The sequence below is a fragment of the Hydra vulgaris genome, chromosome 01 (assembly GCF_038396675.1).
Source record: "Hydra vulgaris chromosome 01, alternate assembly HydraT2T_AEP".
Taxonomy (NCBI): domain Eukaryota; kingdom Metazoa; phylum Cnidaria; class Hydrozoa; order Anthoathecata; family Hydridae; genus Hydra; species Hydra vulgaris.
The window spans coordinates 5,817,501-5,832,500 of record NC_088920.1 but is presented as its reverse complement, the minus strand read 5'-3'; positions in this window follow the sequence as shown (position 1 = coordinate 5,832,500).

Sequence of the window (15,000 nt, the reverse complement as noted above, 5' to 3'; positions counted from 1 at the left end):
AAACAAATAATAATAGTTTAAAAGATGTACGGCTTTGCAGATGTGGCTTCAAGAATGAGCCATTGTAATAAAATAATGGTTAGTTCGAATAATATATTCTCAAAACAACTTATGCTTGGAATTTCAAAACTTAACAAATCTTGAATAATACAAGTTTTAAAGCATTTCAACAGATTACATCTAGAACATTATTTCACTTAGTCAGTGTATTCTTTAAACCAATAGAATTAGTTTGTTTGTATATTTGGCGGGTTTTTAGTGTTCACAAATATTTTTACTATTCTTCCACACCAAGATGTTTTGAAGACATTCAAGTTTATGTATGTTTCCATGTATGTCATCAACAAAGGATTGACCATAAAACATAGAAACAAATACGGACCTTAATTCTGAGGCTTAAGTATTTGATGGTAAGTGGTGGATCAACATCATAACTTAAATCAATCAAGAAGTTGATTTTGAAGTTAAGCTTCTTCAAAAGTTCCCATCAACATGTTTTAACTAACACAAAATGTCCCTCAACATATTTTTACTGGCCTCAAATAGAAGACTATTGTTTTATTTTCAACATATTGAAAAAACTATATTTTCTAATGCTTGCTTTAGTTCTAGTGAATTCCTATGTTATATAATATAAGTTATTGTTAATTTATTTTTATTGTATTTGCAAAATGTTTTTACTAATGTCTTCAATAAGTGATTTATCATTGAAATTATAGTTCTTTATGTTAATGTTATTTTTCCAGTTAGATCTTTGATGACATGTAAGCTTTTAAGCAACTTAAAATGTTAATATCATATAAAAAAAAAGGTGTTTTGACATAATGGGGGCCCGGAACAAATTATATAAATTTGTTGTTTTAATAATTTTTACGCATGCTAATTCTTATTTTATCATTTTAAGTAGATTTATTGGATTCTGCTTCAAACAAGCATAATAAATTTTTATTGTCATATTTTTGCTGTTATTTTTTATTTAATTAAAATAAACGTTTTTTCAAAAACTGGGTCATTTTAGGAAACTTATAAAAAGTTAATATAAAAGCCATTATAAAAATTAATAACTGCTAAAAAATTTTTCAAAATGAACATAAAACAAAAAGGAAGATTCATGATTGAATGGACTAGGTGATTTGATGTAGAATTACCCAAAACAGAGTATAATCAGTTTAATGTTACAACAAATTTTATTTTAATTGAAATAAAAAACACATTTTCAGGCTGCAAAAACAGATATAGTAGACTTTTTAAATTATAGTTGTTATGTATTAGAAACCATTATATAGCGCCAGTTCATTATATTTTAACTAATTTAAATACAACTTATTATATTACATTATATAGGGTCAGATCAATATATTTCAACTAATTTAAAGAAAAATTATGTGGCACACTATCTTTGATTTTTCTGTTTTTTATATTCTTTTCCTCTATTGTTTCAATAGGTTAAACTTGAAAGTTCAGAGTACAACAGTTCTAAAGTACATAGTAAAAAAATGGATGTTTTCATATGGAACTGCTCACAACTTACAATTTTTCAAAACTTCTGTCAACCTTTTTCTTTTTAACTTATTTTTGTTTTGTAATAACAATCAAATTAATATTTGTTGGTTGCAGTTGAAAGTGAATTAGAATAAATAATAATTAAAAATATATATGACAATCTGCTTCAAAATACAGAGGCAGTTTTTAATAATGTTTGAAAAATCATTCTGAAAGAAGAATACTTACTAGTTTAGAAGAACCAATATCAGAATTTTTGCTTTAGTTAATTATGTTTTTAGATTTTAATAATGTTTACAGATTTATCAGATTTAAATTTATTTTTAGAGTTCTCTGTATATCTGAAATCAAATCAGCTGATTATACACAGCTAAATGGTTTGAGAATGTTTCTGCTACTTATAACATTCTTTAGTCATTTTTCTGTTTGTGTCACTTTAACACAGTAATCATCTTTACTGCAGATGGATTTATATAGACTTTTTACTAAACATAACTTTTATTTATTTATTTATCTAATTGCTGCAGTGAGCAAATGATCACTGAGTGGTAATCCACTTTAGCAGCAAGTTTAAAAACTAGAAGTTGAAATTTTAATTCACATAATAAATTTCATCAAGACTTTTTTTTAATTTTAACACTGACTCATTAAAATCCACATCAAACGACAAATTGTTTCAGATTGGAATAACACCATTGATAAAAAAATTCCTTTTACTCGAGACTTAGAAGTGTATCTATATCTAGAAATCTCAGAAGTGTATCTATGATTGTGGATATAGTCACAAATACTTCCAGCTGGTCCAGTTGGTTGACAAAAGTTCCTTAGGGAAGATACTGTATTTAGCTGAAAAGAATCATTAAAACATTTAACAAAGCTAATTTATCCCTTCTTTCTCTTCTCATAGGTTAGGTTGTTAAATTAAGTCAATTTAATCTTTCCTCATAAAAAAGCTCTGAATATCCTGGAATTAATCTTCTTGCTCTGTTGTACTTCTTCAATAAGATTAATGTCTTTTTTAAAAAAATGGACTTCAAGTAGAAGACGCATATTCTAGATGAGGGTGTACTAACAAAACATAAAACAATGTCAGCATTTAAAAATGAAAACATGTGTCGCATAAGACCTTAAATTCAATTTGCTTTAGAAACACACAGATATATGATGGCCATATTTCAGATCGCTTTTAAACATGATACCAAGATCATTTACACAATTCACAGTACTCAGTTGATATTCAGAAATGTAATACTTATTGATATTTTTATTTAATTTATTACTTTTATTGACATGCATAATTTTATTTTTATAACATTTTTTCTATATTTAGTTGCATACTCCAGTCATTGCACCAATTAAAAATAGAATTTATGTCATCCTGTAGATCATTACTACTGTTATTACGGATTATGTGGAAAACTTTGCAATCATCAGCATAGAGCATGCATTTATTTTTTATCTTGTCTGGAAGATCATTGATATAAATTAAAAACAAAATTGTTCCCAGAACAGAGCCTTGCTGCACACCACTTAAAACACTAAGCCATGTAGAAGCAATGTCTTCAAGAACAACTCTTTGCCTTCTATTTGATCAAAAAGACTCAATCCATTTAAGAATGAATCCCTCTATACCGTACATTTCAATTTTTAATAAAAGTTTTCTATTGTGAACTCTGTCAAATGGTTTAGAAAAGTCAGTAAAGAGAATATCAACAGGATAATCTTGATCCACTGCTAAAGTTACAATATGTTGGCTTTTAAGTAAATTTGTAAAGCAAGATTTACCTGGTAAAAAACCATGTAAATTATTTGTAAGCAAACTTTTATGGTTAAACTAAAAAGATAAAAAAATCTTTGAAGAGGATGCAGAACTGCCTAACAATACTGCTGATTAAGATTAGTGAGTGTGCTTTTCAACTTCAATTTAAACCCACTTTATATATTTTTGTGTTTTTATTCTGTATGAACTTTTTGGATGTTGTTTGTTCATCCGTAAGACACTTTATATATTTGAATGTTTATGTTCTGTATGGATCTCTGGTTAATGATTATTAATAAAATTTATTTAAAAACTATTTACTCATATTTTAAGGATAATCTTTGCTATATAATTTTAGAAATAATGGAAAATATATAATTTGAAAAAAATTTTATAAACTTTCAATGGAAAAGCAGGGTTAGGTTTTTTTGACAAAAGTAAACTAACTGTAAAAGAAAGTTAAAGGAATACACAATATATCTTTTGATGAAGAAAAGGAAATTAATAAAAACAATTTTAGGGAAATTTAATCAAATTTACTAAAGTAAAGTTTTTTTAAGGAAAAAGTGAGAAAACGTTTTGTGGAAAGCTCAGAAAGAGGAGTTCAAAGTTCTCTTGGCTGGTAATCCAACTGCATCAGCAGGATTGGCTGGTGATTCAAAAGGCTTAGATAAAAATTGTTTTATTTTTCTAACATAAATATTTGGCTACAAATTGCAAGTTGAAAGTGGCCAGAAATTTTTTACGCGTTTGTTTTGACATTTCTTTATTTTTAGCTAACTTCGTATTGAAATTCATATTTATTAAATTAAGTGATCAAGCTGAGAAATTAAGTTACAACAAAATTCTAGATGATTTTGCGGATATCGTGGAAAACATGCTAATGAATATGGAATAGATAAGACAACATTCCTCAAAGAAGTTCAACAGAGATGTGATTATTGATGGGGAAAGGAGTTAAAGTCAACATATCAGTACTCCTTTAGTGTATAACTTATATCTTTCTATGAATATCAGGTTAAATTTTGAAAATATTGCAACTACATACACATTCTTTACGAACGTAGAAAACTTTAATTGTTTAAATGCTGCAAATATATGATTTTCATATTGGGTGATATTTATTGTTTTAAAAAATGCTTTTAAAAGTAATTACAAAGCTTATAAAAAAATTTTTCCTTAAGAGCTGAGACACAATGATGTGGATGTCTTTAAACTTTGCTACATAATTCATCCCTGTCAACAGTATTGTCAAAGATACTGTTGAGTTTCTGCTTGAATATATCCCAGCTTAATGCTAAAAATCATCACTCTGTATATGTTGACAGTAAATTTGAACTTGATGTTTCTGGAAACCAAATCATCAACATCAGTTTTCTGATTCTGAAGATGTTGACTTAAAAGAAACTTTATTGGTTTCTATTGGTGTCCCTTTAAACTAAAGATGCAAACAACCTTGTAATATGGACTAATCAAATCTTTAACTCAATTATTTTTACCAGTCCTGTTACTCTAGTAAAAGCAAAGGAAAGTAGCATTAGCGTGAAGAGGTGTTTTCAACCAACTCTTTGTAAACTGGCAAAAAAATGCAACTTGCCATATTCTTTCAGAAAATGGTTAAAAGTATTTGTAAAAACAGATATAAGTATAGTTGATGGCAAAAAGGCAGATATATTGGTTGATAATTGCTTTTTGACACTACTTCAACTGTTCCAGGAGTGATGCCAATGATCTGGCATGCATGCTACATGGGTTCATCACAGATAAAAACTACTATAATGTGCTCAGTACTTTTTCCAATCCTTTATCAGAAGCTACTAAAAACACCATCTGATATTATTATTGTGTATGAGTCTGTAGGCCCAGATATACCACATTCTGGGCCTACAGACTCATACATGGTCTGAGCAGAACGTGGAGGTTAAAATTACACCTTGATACTGCTTGATTGAGTACTCTTTGATTTTCCTTCTTCCAGTGTTAATAACACTGATATCAATAAATGTTAGATTGATTTTTTTGTCCAAAAAAGAGTCAATCTGATTTGTATTTAAGTTCAACATACTCCTTAGAATCAATCAGCATAATGAAGATTACAATTAAGTTGATTTTAATTAAGTTTTTTTTAAATATTTTTATATTTTAACTTATATTAATAAAAAATAAAATCCCTGGATTTGAAAGACAAACATAAAAATTGACCTCAGAATCAGATTCTTTAGTCCAAAATAGTATTTTACATATATTTTCACAAGATTTTATAAACAATTTATGGGGTTTTGAACGTTTTTCAAAAAAGAAAGATTCTGGGCACACTGTGCACACTTGCACTGTGCACATTTTATAGAAAGCATTAGGTACAAGAAAAATGTTCAAAAGAACATAAAAAAATAAAATGCAGATTTCTTTTTTAACACAACATATTCTTAAGAAAATGAAATGAAAGTCAACAAATAAAAAATAACTGAAATAACTAGAATTCATTATTATCCAATTAAATAAACAAAACATATAGAAACCCGAATGATATTTATATATGTTAACTATTATTTATAAACTTTGGCATATATATAACTCTGACATATATAAAATTCGCCGAATGGTCACACACGGGCAGTGAACGCCTGAGGGAAGAAATGAAATACATTAGAATAAAGGAGAATTATTTTTCAAACAAAGCATATTTTGACAGTTGTCAAGACAAAAATAAAGATTAATAGAGGAATATTTAAAATATAAATATGACAGACAATCGACCTAAACAGTACTAACAATAATAATAAAAAATAAATTGTTATATAAATACTAATATGAACTAAGATAAACAAAAAATATATCACCAAACAAAAAATAAATAAAACAAAAAATACATTAAAAAATAAAAAGTATGCATACAACAATGAAAGGTCTAAGAATGGAAAAAAAACAATAATGCCAATGTGTAAACATAATTTGTGTAGTGATTAAGTAATAAATATCTCCTCAGAGTACCGTCTATTATTACTGGCGTTTCGATGAGGATCAGCACTTATAACTAGTTTATCCCGTCAGGCAAACATCATCGCCACTTATGCTTTACCCTGCGACTTACGCCTATTCCATACTGCAGTAAAAAAGGATTACTACAAATAGCCAAAACCCAACCATACCCAAATTTGTAAAACACTAATATTTTTTTGATGATATGATATAAAAAGTGTTGATCTACTGCGCAATATAAATAGTTAAATAAATCACTTAGCATACTACTGGTAGAAAAAACTAAGCACTATAAATTAAAATTCAAATAAAAACAACAGAAACAAAACTAAAACATCTAAAGTGTGCAAAACAGAAAATACTATTAAATTTTCCCCTAAGACCATGCAATATGTCAACGATTTAAACCACATAGGTACTTCCAGCATAAATAAACCAAAAACAATAAAAATGGCAATATACCCTATTAAAAACTCTTTTAAAACAAAATAAAACATAGTAGAGTCTTCAAGAAACTCTAACGCTATCATAGATACTTCATTCGAATTTTGTTAACTAATCTTAAGTGTAAGAAAATGAAACAACCCACGCAACTTAAAATCTTAACTAAAAATCAAGTAATATTTGAAAGTAGAAAAAAACATATATATATATATATATATATATATATATATATATATATATATATATATATATATATATATATATATATATATATCGCCTGCAAAAATGTAAAGATTTAAACATGTAGTGAAGGATATAAGAAATTCTCCGAAAAATAACAAAAGACGAAAATTGCGCCTGTGAAAATTAAAACAAAGATGAGTAATGAATGTAAGATAATATAGCATAAAAGTTCCTTGATACTAGTAATAATATGAAAATCAGCGGATAAATCATATATTAAAAAATATTGTAATAAGATTAACTAAATACTAAAATAAGACCAGATAAATTTAAGCCAAATGAGTCGTTAAAAAATTATTTTGGGTTATAAAGCAATTATAATAGCCGTGATATAAAAACGATGTACGAAGCGGGAAAAATATTGTTTAGAAGTAAAGTCTTCTCTACGGTCCGAATTAAAGGCAACTTTGAGACCATATCTAAATCGAAGTTTCCGAAAAAGTAAAGCTTTCTCTACGGTTCGAATTAAACGTAATTTTGAGACCATAACAAAAACAAAAAGATGTCCATCAACAAAACATGTCGAAAGCCGCTAGTCAAAAAGAATCGCTCTTATATATATTTATATGAATCCTAAAATGAAAAAACAATCACACATATACATAACATACAAATCTGCATTTAACATTCCAACCACATACTATATATTAAAAGAAAATATTACCTAAATAAGAATGAGTTCAAACAAAGATAGTTTATCATATAAAAGAACAAAAAGCATGCAAAAGATGTAAAAAGGCTATATGTCCATAAGGGTGTATAGGTGTAATGTGTTAGTCCGTGCTGTCTATGTTGTTCAGTAGAGTCTTGTGTTGTTAGTAACAAGCGTAAAAGATTTATCTCTTAACTACACCAAGCCAGCCCAGTCATACTCCAGAAAACCATGATGGATTAAACACCTATGCATGGATTTATAACTGACTTATGACTGAAAAACTAGCCCATGCGTCTTCCAGAGACAAACAACTTCTTCGCGGTGTCAGTAATTGTGATTTGGAAAATAGTCGTGCTCGATGACCGTAACACTAATCCCTTTCGGGCTAAGCCCAATATTATTTATAAACTTTGGTATATATATAATTCTGACATATATAAAATCTGTTCACTATTTCTGGGCAATTTATAGTCACTAAATGATTTACTACAGTTATTACTCCAAACAAACAAAAACTTTTACATTAAAATAAATATAGAGCAAATTTATGTACTTTATCTTTTGTTTGTACTATTTTTTTTTTGGATTTTTAGTTAAAAAAAAAATTAATAATTTAATAAGTTTTTAAAAATGAAATGAAATAATAAAAATAAACAATAACTGAAAAAATAAACTGAAATAACTAAAATTTATCGAACTTTTTAAAAGAACGAAACACACAGAAACCCAATCCTTAATAATTATTTATTAACAATTCCACAGGTCTCTATTTCTGATAAACTTGATGTTTCTAAATTTTAAGTAATTTTACAAAAAACAAACAAAAAAAAAACAGTAATATTATATTACAATAACCTTTCTTGCAAGTGTCTATTTCTGATGAATTTAATGTTTCTAAATGATGTATTAAAGTTATGACTTGTAACCAGTGTTGGGGTTAAATACATTTGATCAAATACTAATACATTAGTTTTAAATTCTTAAATACAAATATATTTTATCAGAGTTTTCCAAATACAAATGCAAATGCAATTAATAATATTTTAAAAAAATAGAAATAAATTTAACTTTTTTGATTTTTATTAAACTCGTTATCAACTTTAATCAACTGTATTTATTAATTAAATCTTATTATAAACATTTTTCTTAATATATCTTAACTTATATATTATTATCTTGTATATCTTCTATTTTTCATTCAAGTGACATATACATTATAAATTTTCAGGACAATTTTGAAATAACTCAATATCTAAATAACATACCTCAATAAGACATCTATATTTTTATTTTACAAGAAATTGAAATGTTTCTTTGTTATTGTGTTTTGATTACCACCATTCTACTACCCAGTAAACTAGTCTAACAATAACTACAAACTACTTAGACCTCCGGTGATGCGCTAGTTCACCTATAAGTCATTTTATATAAAAATATGTTTTGTTAAAACCTCATGCACGGCACTCATCCACTTGTAATTGTAATAACCACTTAAACAATTACTGAAACTATTTAATGAAAATAAAAAAATTTGACAACATTTATATTATAATGCTAAAACAAAGTAGAAGAATGAAAACAAGTCTTAAGAATTTGATAAAATTTTATTTATTTAGAAATTTCAAAATGTAAATCCATTGGATTTAAAATACAAACCTATTTTTTGTGAGCTGAGTGTACTCCCATTCGTCTACTAGCTAGTAAACTATAATCACAAACTACTTTGTTATTTCCTTATTGCTTATTCTTGTTCTGTACTCATTGTTTGTTCATTATTTTTAAAACTATTACACACTAATTAAATTAAAGGTAATTACACACTAAAGTAATTAAAGGTTTACTTTTAAAGTGTGTTATTTAGTGTTATTTGATTTCATGTATTGCTCTTCAATATTTGATTTTATGGTGTATTTCTTATCTTATATGATATGACATAAATCAGATCAAGTTTTGGACAGTAAAACTGTTCAAGTTTTTTTTAATATGTGAAGGTAGAAAAGCCTTAACAATTAAATTATTCACATTTCTTTGTTGTTTCAAAAAGCTAGTCAGACTGACATGCATTTTTGACATTGTCAGTTAAAAAGTATGGATAACATATTCAGTCAGTTAAAAAGTATGGATAACACAGTTTTGACATTGTCAGTTAAAAAGTATGGATAACACATTCATTTAAAAAATAAATAAAATTTTTAGTTATTAAGGTGTTTCAAGTAGACCTAACTGTCTTATTACAGAGCGACTCTTTTTATTAAGAATTACAATTAGAAGTTGCACAAGAGAAAAAGAAAACCAAAGAGTCAAGTAAAACTTGACTTAAAACTTAAAAGGAGAAATAAAAGATAAATTCATGTCTGTGTCCAAAAATTTGAGAAACCACAATTTTCACAAAAACAAAATATATTTGCCGAAAAACCAATTAAAAATCACAAAAATAATCTTAGTCTTCCTTAAGGTAGCATTAGTAAGAAGTTTAAAATTATTAGGAGGTTTGATTTTAGAAAGTAGTTTAATATTATTAAAGAGTTTGATAGCAACTTTTTCTAATATGAGCAAAAACCATGGTATTATGTTTATCAATAAAAAAAAGTGTGCGATCTAACAAAAAAGGAAGGAAAAAGATGAAGTTTATCGAGCAAGATAACAACTAGCAAACAACTTAAAAGATTGAAAATTATATGAATCATGAAAGCAAGATGAAGGAAGCGAATTCCAAAGAACTGATGTTTGACAAAAAAAACTGAAGGAATATGAGTTTTTTGAGCAATTGTCACAGTAAAAGAATGAGAATTAATTTAATGACGAGTAACACAAGAATTTTTTTTTTTTTTGTAGTTATTTTAGGTGCTCCCAGAAGTCCCTACGGTCTTTTCACAGAGCACCGCGGGAGAGCATTTAACAAGAAGTTCGCGCCTCCTTCCGTACCAATGTCGCTTATTTGGCTGGATCTGGCATCGAACCTCAGACCTCTGGGTTCTGAGCCAGAACTCTAACCACTGCGCCACGGCTGCTCAATGAATTTTAGTAGATAGCATAAGAAACGTTAGCTCTTTAGAGCAATGTCCGCTATAGTAATTGTAGAAAAGAAAAAGAGAAGCAACATAAGGTGATGTGATAATGGTTGGAGGCTGGCTGCAAGAGCTAGTCAAACTATGTTTACGATGCGTTTTTGCACCTTGTCTAAATAAAAAAGGGCACCATTGGAAGATGCACCCCAGATATAGCTACAATAATCCATACAAGGATGGATTTGAGATTTATAGAAATAAAGAATAGAATCCGTAAAAAAGTGTCAAGCATGATAAAGAGATGCAACTGTAGCAAATGCTGATTTTGCAATGAATTTGAGATATGGTCTCCGTGAAAGATTGAAAGTAAGAGATAATCCTAAAAGAGGAAGAATAGACTACTTGACAAGTACATCACCATTCATAAGTATTGAAAGATCTACATTATTACGGTAAAGATTGGCTGAAAAAAATTGGGTTTTATCTGAATTAAAGTTCACCAGCCACTGTGATGAGTAGTTAGATCTTTTTCAAGCTTAAACGCACCCACCAATCAGATAGTTTTAATCAGATAGTATTGGCTTCTTATCAATGTAATAATATCTGGTAGATTGTTAATGTATATAAAAAAGGGTATAGGGCCAAGGAGAACCCCTTGAGGATCCCATGAAGTTTCAGGATACGAAGAAGAGTGCTGTTTTTAGATTCAAGATGCAAAAACCGTGCGTATGATAGGAAGAAGACTTATGGGATTGTTGTTAAACGATTCATATTGCTCTCCAGAATTTTTAAAAGTAGGGATGACAAATGCTGCTTTCCATCATGCTGGAAAACAATATTCAAATAAGCACTTGTTTAATAGTTTTAAAGGTTTAGACGGCAGCTCCAGAGAACACTTCCGCAAGACTACAACAGGTATGTTGTCTAGACCACAAGCTGTAGAAGAGTCTAAACAGGAAATCGCTTTAGATACAAAAGCTGGAGTATTATAAATGTCTAGCAATGGATCAAATTGTTCGTGGGCAATATTAGGTAGAACGCAACTAGTGGAATCAAGAGATGATATTAATGAAATGTTCATAGCAATCAACTCAGCTTTGTTTTTAGGTAAGGTAACAAAATCTGAACCAAACAAGAGAGGTGGAATAACAGAATTGCCCTTATTAAGGATACTGTTAAAAATTCTCTACAAGTCACGAGAGCCTATTTTTTGAGATAAAATTCAAGAATTCATGACCAGGGAATAGCAGACTTTGGCGTTAGACGAAACCTTTTTACAATGGTTTTTAGCAATAGTAAACTGACGCCTGTTTTCTGGAAATTGCAATAGGAAATTGCAAAAGAACAATGTGAGGAAAACCATGTTGAAGAGTGAGGCTTGACATGGAATAGTTGGAAAAGAATAAAATATTCCATGCCAGCTTGAATCTAACAAGTTATGTAAGAAGAATATTTATCACTAGTAAAATGAAAGATTTCTACCCAAGCGCAATCACAAAGAAAATGAGAAAAAAGTCCCAGTCAGCTTTAAGGTAGTTTAAAAAAGGATGATGATAAGGGGATTCTTATGATGAAGAAGAATGAGATAATAATTTTAGAGAGATCATATTGTGATCTGAAGCACCTAAAGGTGAAAGTGAAGAAACTGAGAACTGACTAGGATCAGAAACAAGTCATAGGTAGAGAAGGAAAATGATTCGGGTTAATTTGAAAACGGGTTGGAAAGTTGACTATTTGAGTTAGAGATTAGGAAAGACAAAAGTTGTAAGCCTTAACGCCTACAGAGCCATTGACACGAGAGCCAAGTCATTCAGTGTAATGATCCTTAAAGTCACCAACAACAATGATATTGGCTGATTAATAAAGAGAAGGGGCTTGGTTAATTTGATCAGAATTAACATCGAGAAAGATTGTTGCTGAACGTAAAAAAGGAGTGTTGCTAAACGAAAAAGAGAGTGTTGCTAAACAAAAGCATATAAAAAAAGAGTTAGTGAATTTTAAACTAGTTTTAAATGGATGAATTCTTACGAATGTAAATGCCCAGGCCAAGCATGTGGCTATTGGAGTCTTTACGAAGGTATGTTCAAGTCAGAGTTTGCTTCTCCTAGCATTTGCCTAAAAGAGCTTATCCTACAAAGCAACAAAAATCAAACAGGTTGTACTAAATTACATGTTACCAGTTGCAGGACAACCTGACGTCAAATCTTTAAAGTATACACATTAGGTCAGATTAAAAAATTTGTTACAAAGGTTTTACTATAAAACATAAAAAATAAGGTCAGTGATATGTGTAAATCACCGACCTTATTTATGTGTTTTAATATATGAATAAAATATATATACATATATATATATATATATATATATATATGTATATATATATATATATATATATATATATATATATATATATATATATATATATATATATATATATATATATATATATATATATATATATATATATATATATATATATATGTATATATATATATATATATATATATATATATATATATATATATATATATATATATATATATATATATATATATATATATATATATATATATATATATATATATATATATATATATATATATATATATATATATAAGGAAGGTCGGGTTGTGAAATCGACTTACCTGTTCCCTAGTAAGCTAGATTTTTTAAACTAATAAAGAACTATATAATGTTTTTTAACTAGTTTGTTTCAGTTATTTTGCGTTAATCTAACCTGCGATATTAAATATTTTTTATGTGTTTGTCCGCATTAGTACAAGGTTTTAAAATTAAATTTTTTTATAGTTTTTTTGAACTTCCTTCACAAGGGTTATTCTACTTGTTTGTCTGTTTCTTTTTAATTAAGTTTATGATATTTTATTTAAATTTTCTTAGGTTCCGCTTGAGGAACAAGAATACATCAAAGACCAAAGATCAAGAATTGGCACAAGAGGAAACATTCAGTTAGACCCAATAAATTGGAGTTCTGTAAAAAAAGAAAAAAGAAGAGTAAAAAAGTGTTGGAATATTAAAGTACCTTCATCTGATAACTGCAAATCTTCTTCTTTTGATACAAATTTTGAGTCTGATATTTTTACATAAAGTTGTTTATTTCATTGTAATTTTATAGCTATGCTATATCGAGTACAGATGCAGCAGCTCTCGGTAATGGACTTTTGAAAGATCTTGGAACTATTACTAAAACTGATAAAACTGATGTTTTAGATAAGAGTAAAATGGACCGAGCTAAAAAATGGGTTTGTCTTCAGTCTGTTGAACATTATATTACAGTCAAAATCTATCATTTATTGGATTTGATAGTAAAGATGCTAATGATAAAGCCTGGTTTAAAGAAATACTTTACCAGATCTCGGTAAAAAAAGCAAATCAACTGAAAAGGCATATCATCTAAGTTTTACAGTACAATCAGGAGAAATAAATGGTAAATATCTGGCACACAAAAGCATTTTAAATGCGGCAGAAGAAAGTTTTGCACAATCTGCTTTTGAAGTGTTAACACAATACAACAGTGTTGATTTTTTGTTAGAAATTTTTTTTGACAATGGAAATGTCATCACTGGGTATAAAACTGGCCTTTGTGTTAGTCTTGAAACAAAAATTGACAGAACAGTTAATAAAAATGAATGTGCACTTCTTAGCAATGAATTACCTTTGCGCCATACTATAGAACATTTAGATGGGAGTCCATAAACATTTTTTGGTGAAATTGGAAAAGCACAAGACCATAAATCCATTGCTAAATTCGAACCTGTTTTGACTATTTTAGTTATTCCAAAAAAGAGTGTGATCAATGACTTAAGTTCTGCCCAAAGTTTATTGCTGGAATATTTGTGTGGTAAAGGTTCAGGTAAGCTTAATATTAAAAATATATAACAAAGTTAATCTGCAGTTTAATTAAGGATGTTTACTGTTATTATAACTTATTTTTAAAGAAGAACAAAAGTCTTTTTAAATTCAGGTGCTGTGAGTCCAATTTACACCTATTACAAAAATTGCTCCTGTTAATCATGCCAGGTGGATGACATTAGCAATACGAATTTTAGTTTTGTATTCGAGAACGGAAAAAGCTACTCCTGTACTTAAAGAGATAGTACATACAGACAGTATATGGTCCAACCTGGTTTGCTATTAAGAAATCAAAAAACCTTTACTGACGGGCCGAGACTTTCATACACAACATTAAAAAATTAGAAGACTTTTATCCAAACTATACAAGACATTATACTACCTATTGTTTTAAGAAACGCGTATTGTCTTCTCCAATAAAAACTTTCTTTTACCCCTTCTTGTTAACGATATGAAAGAAGTACCAAATAGAACAGTAAGGTTGATTTTAAAATGCCAAAACAATCCTCCAACTGACCCAGTTGATAAAATATATGGTG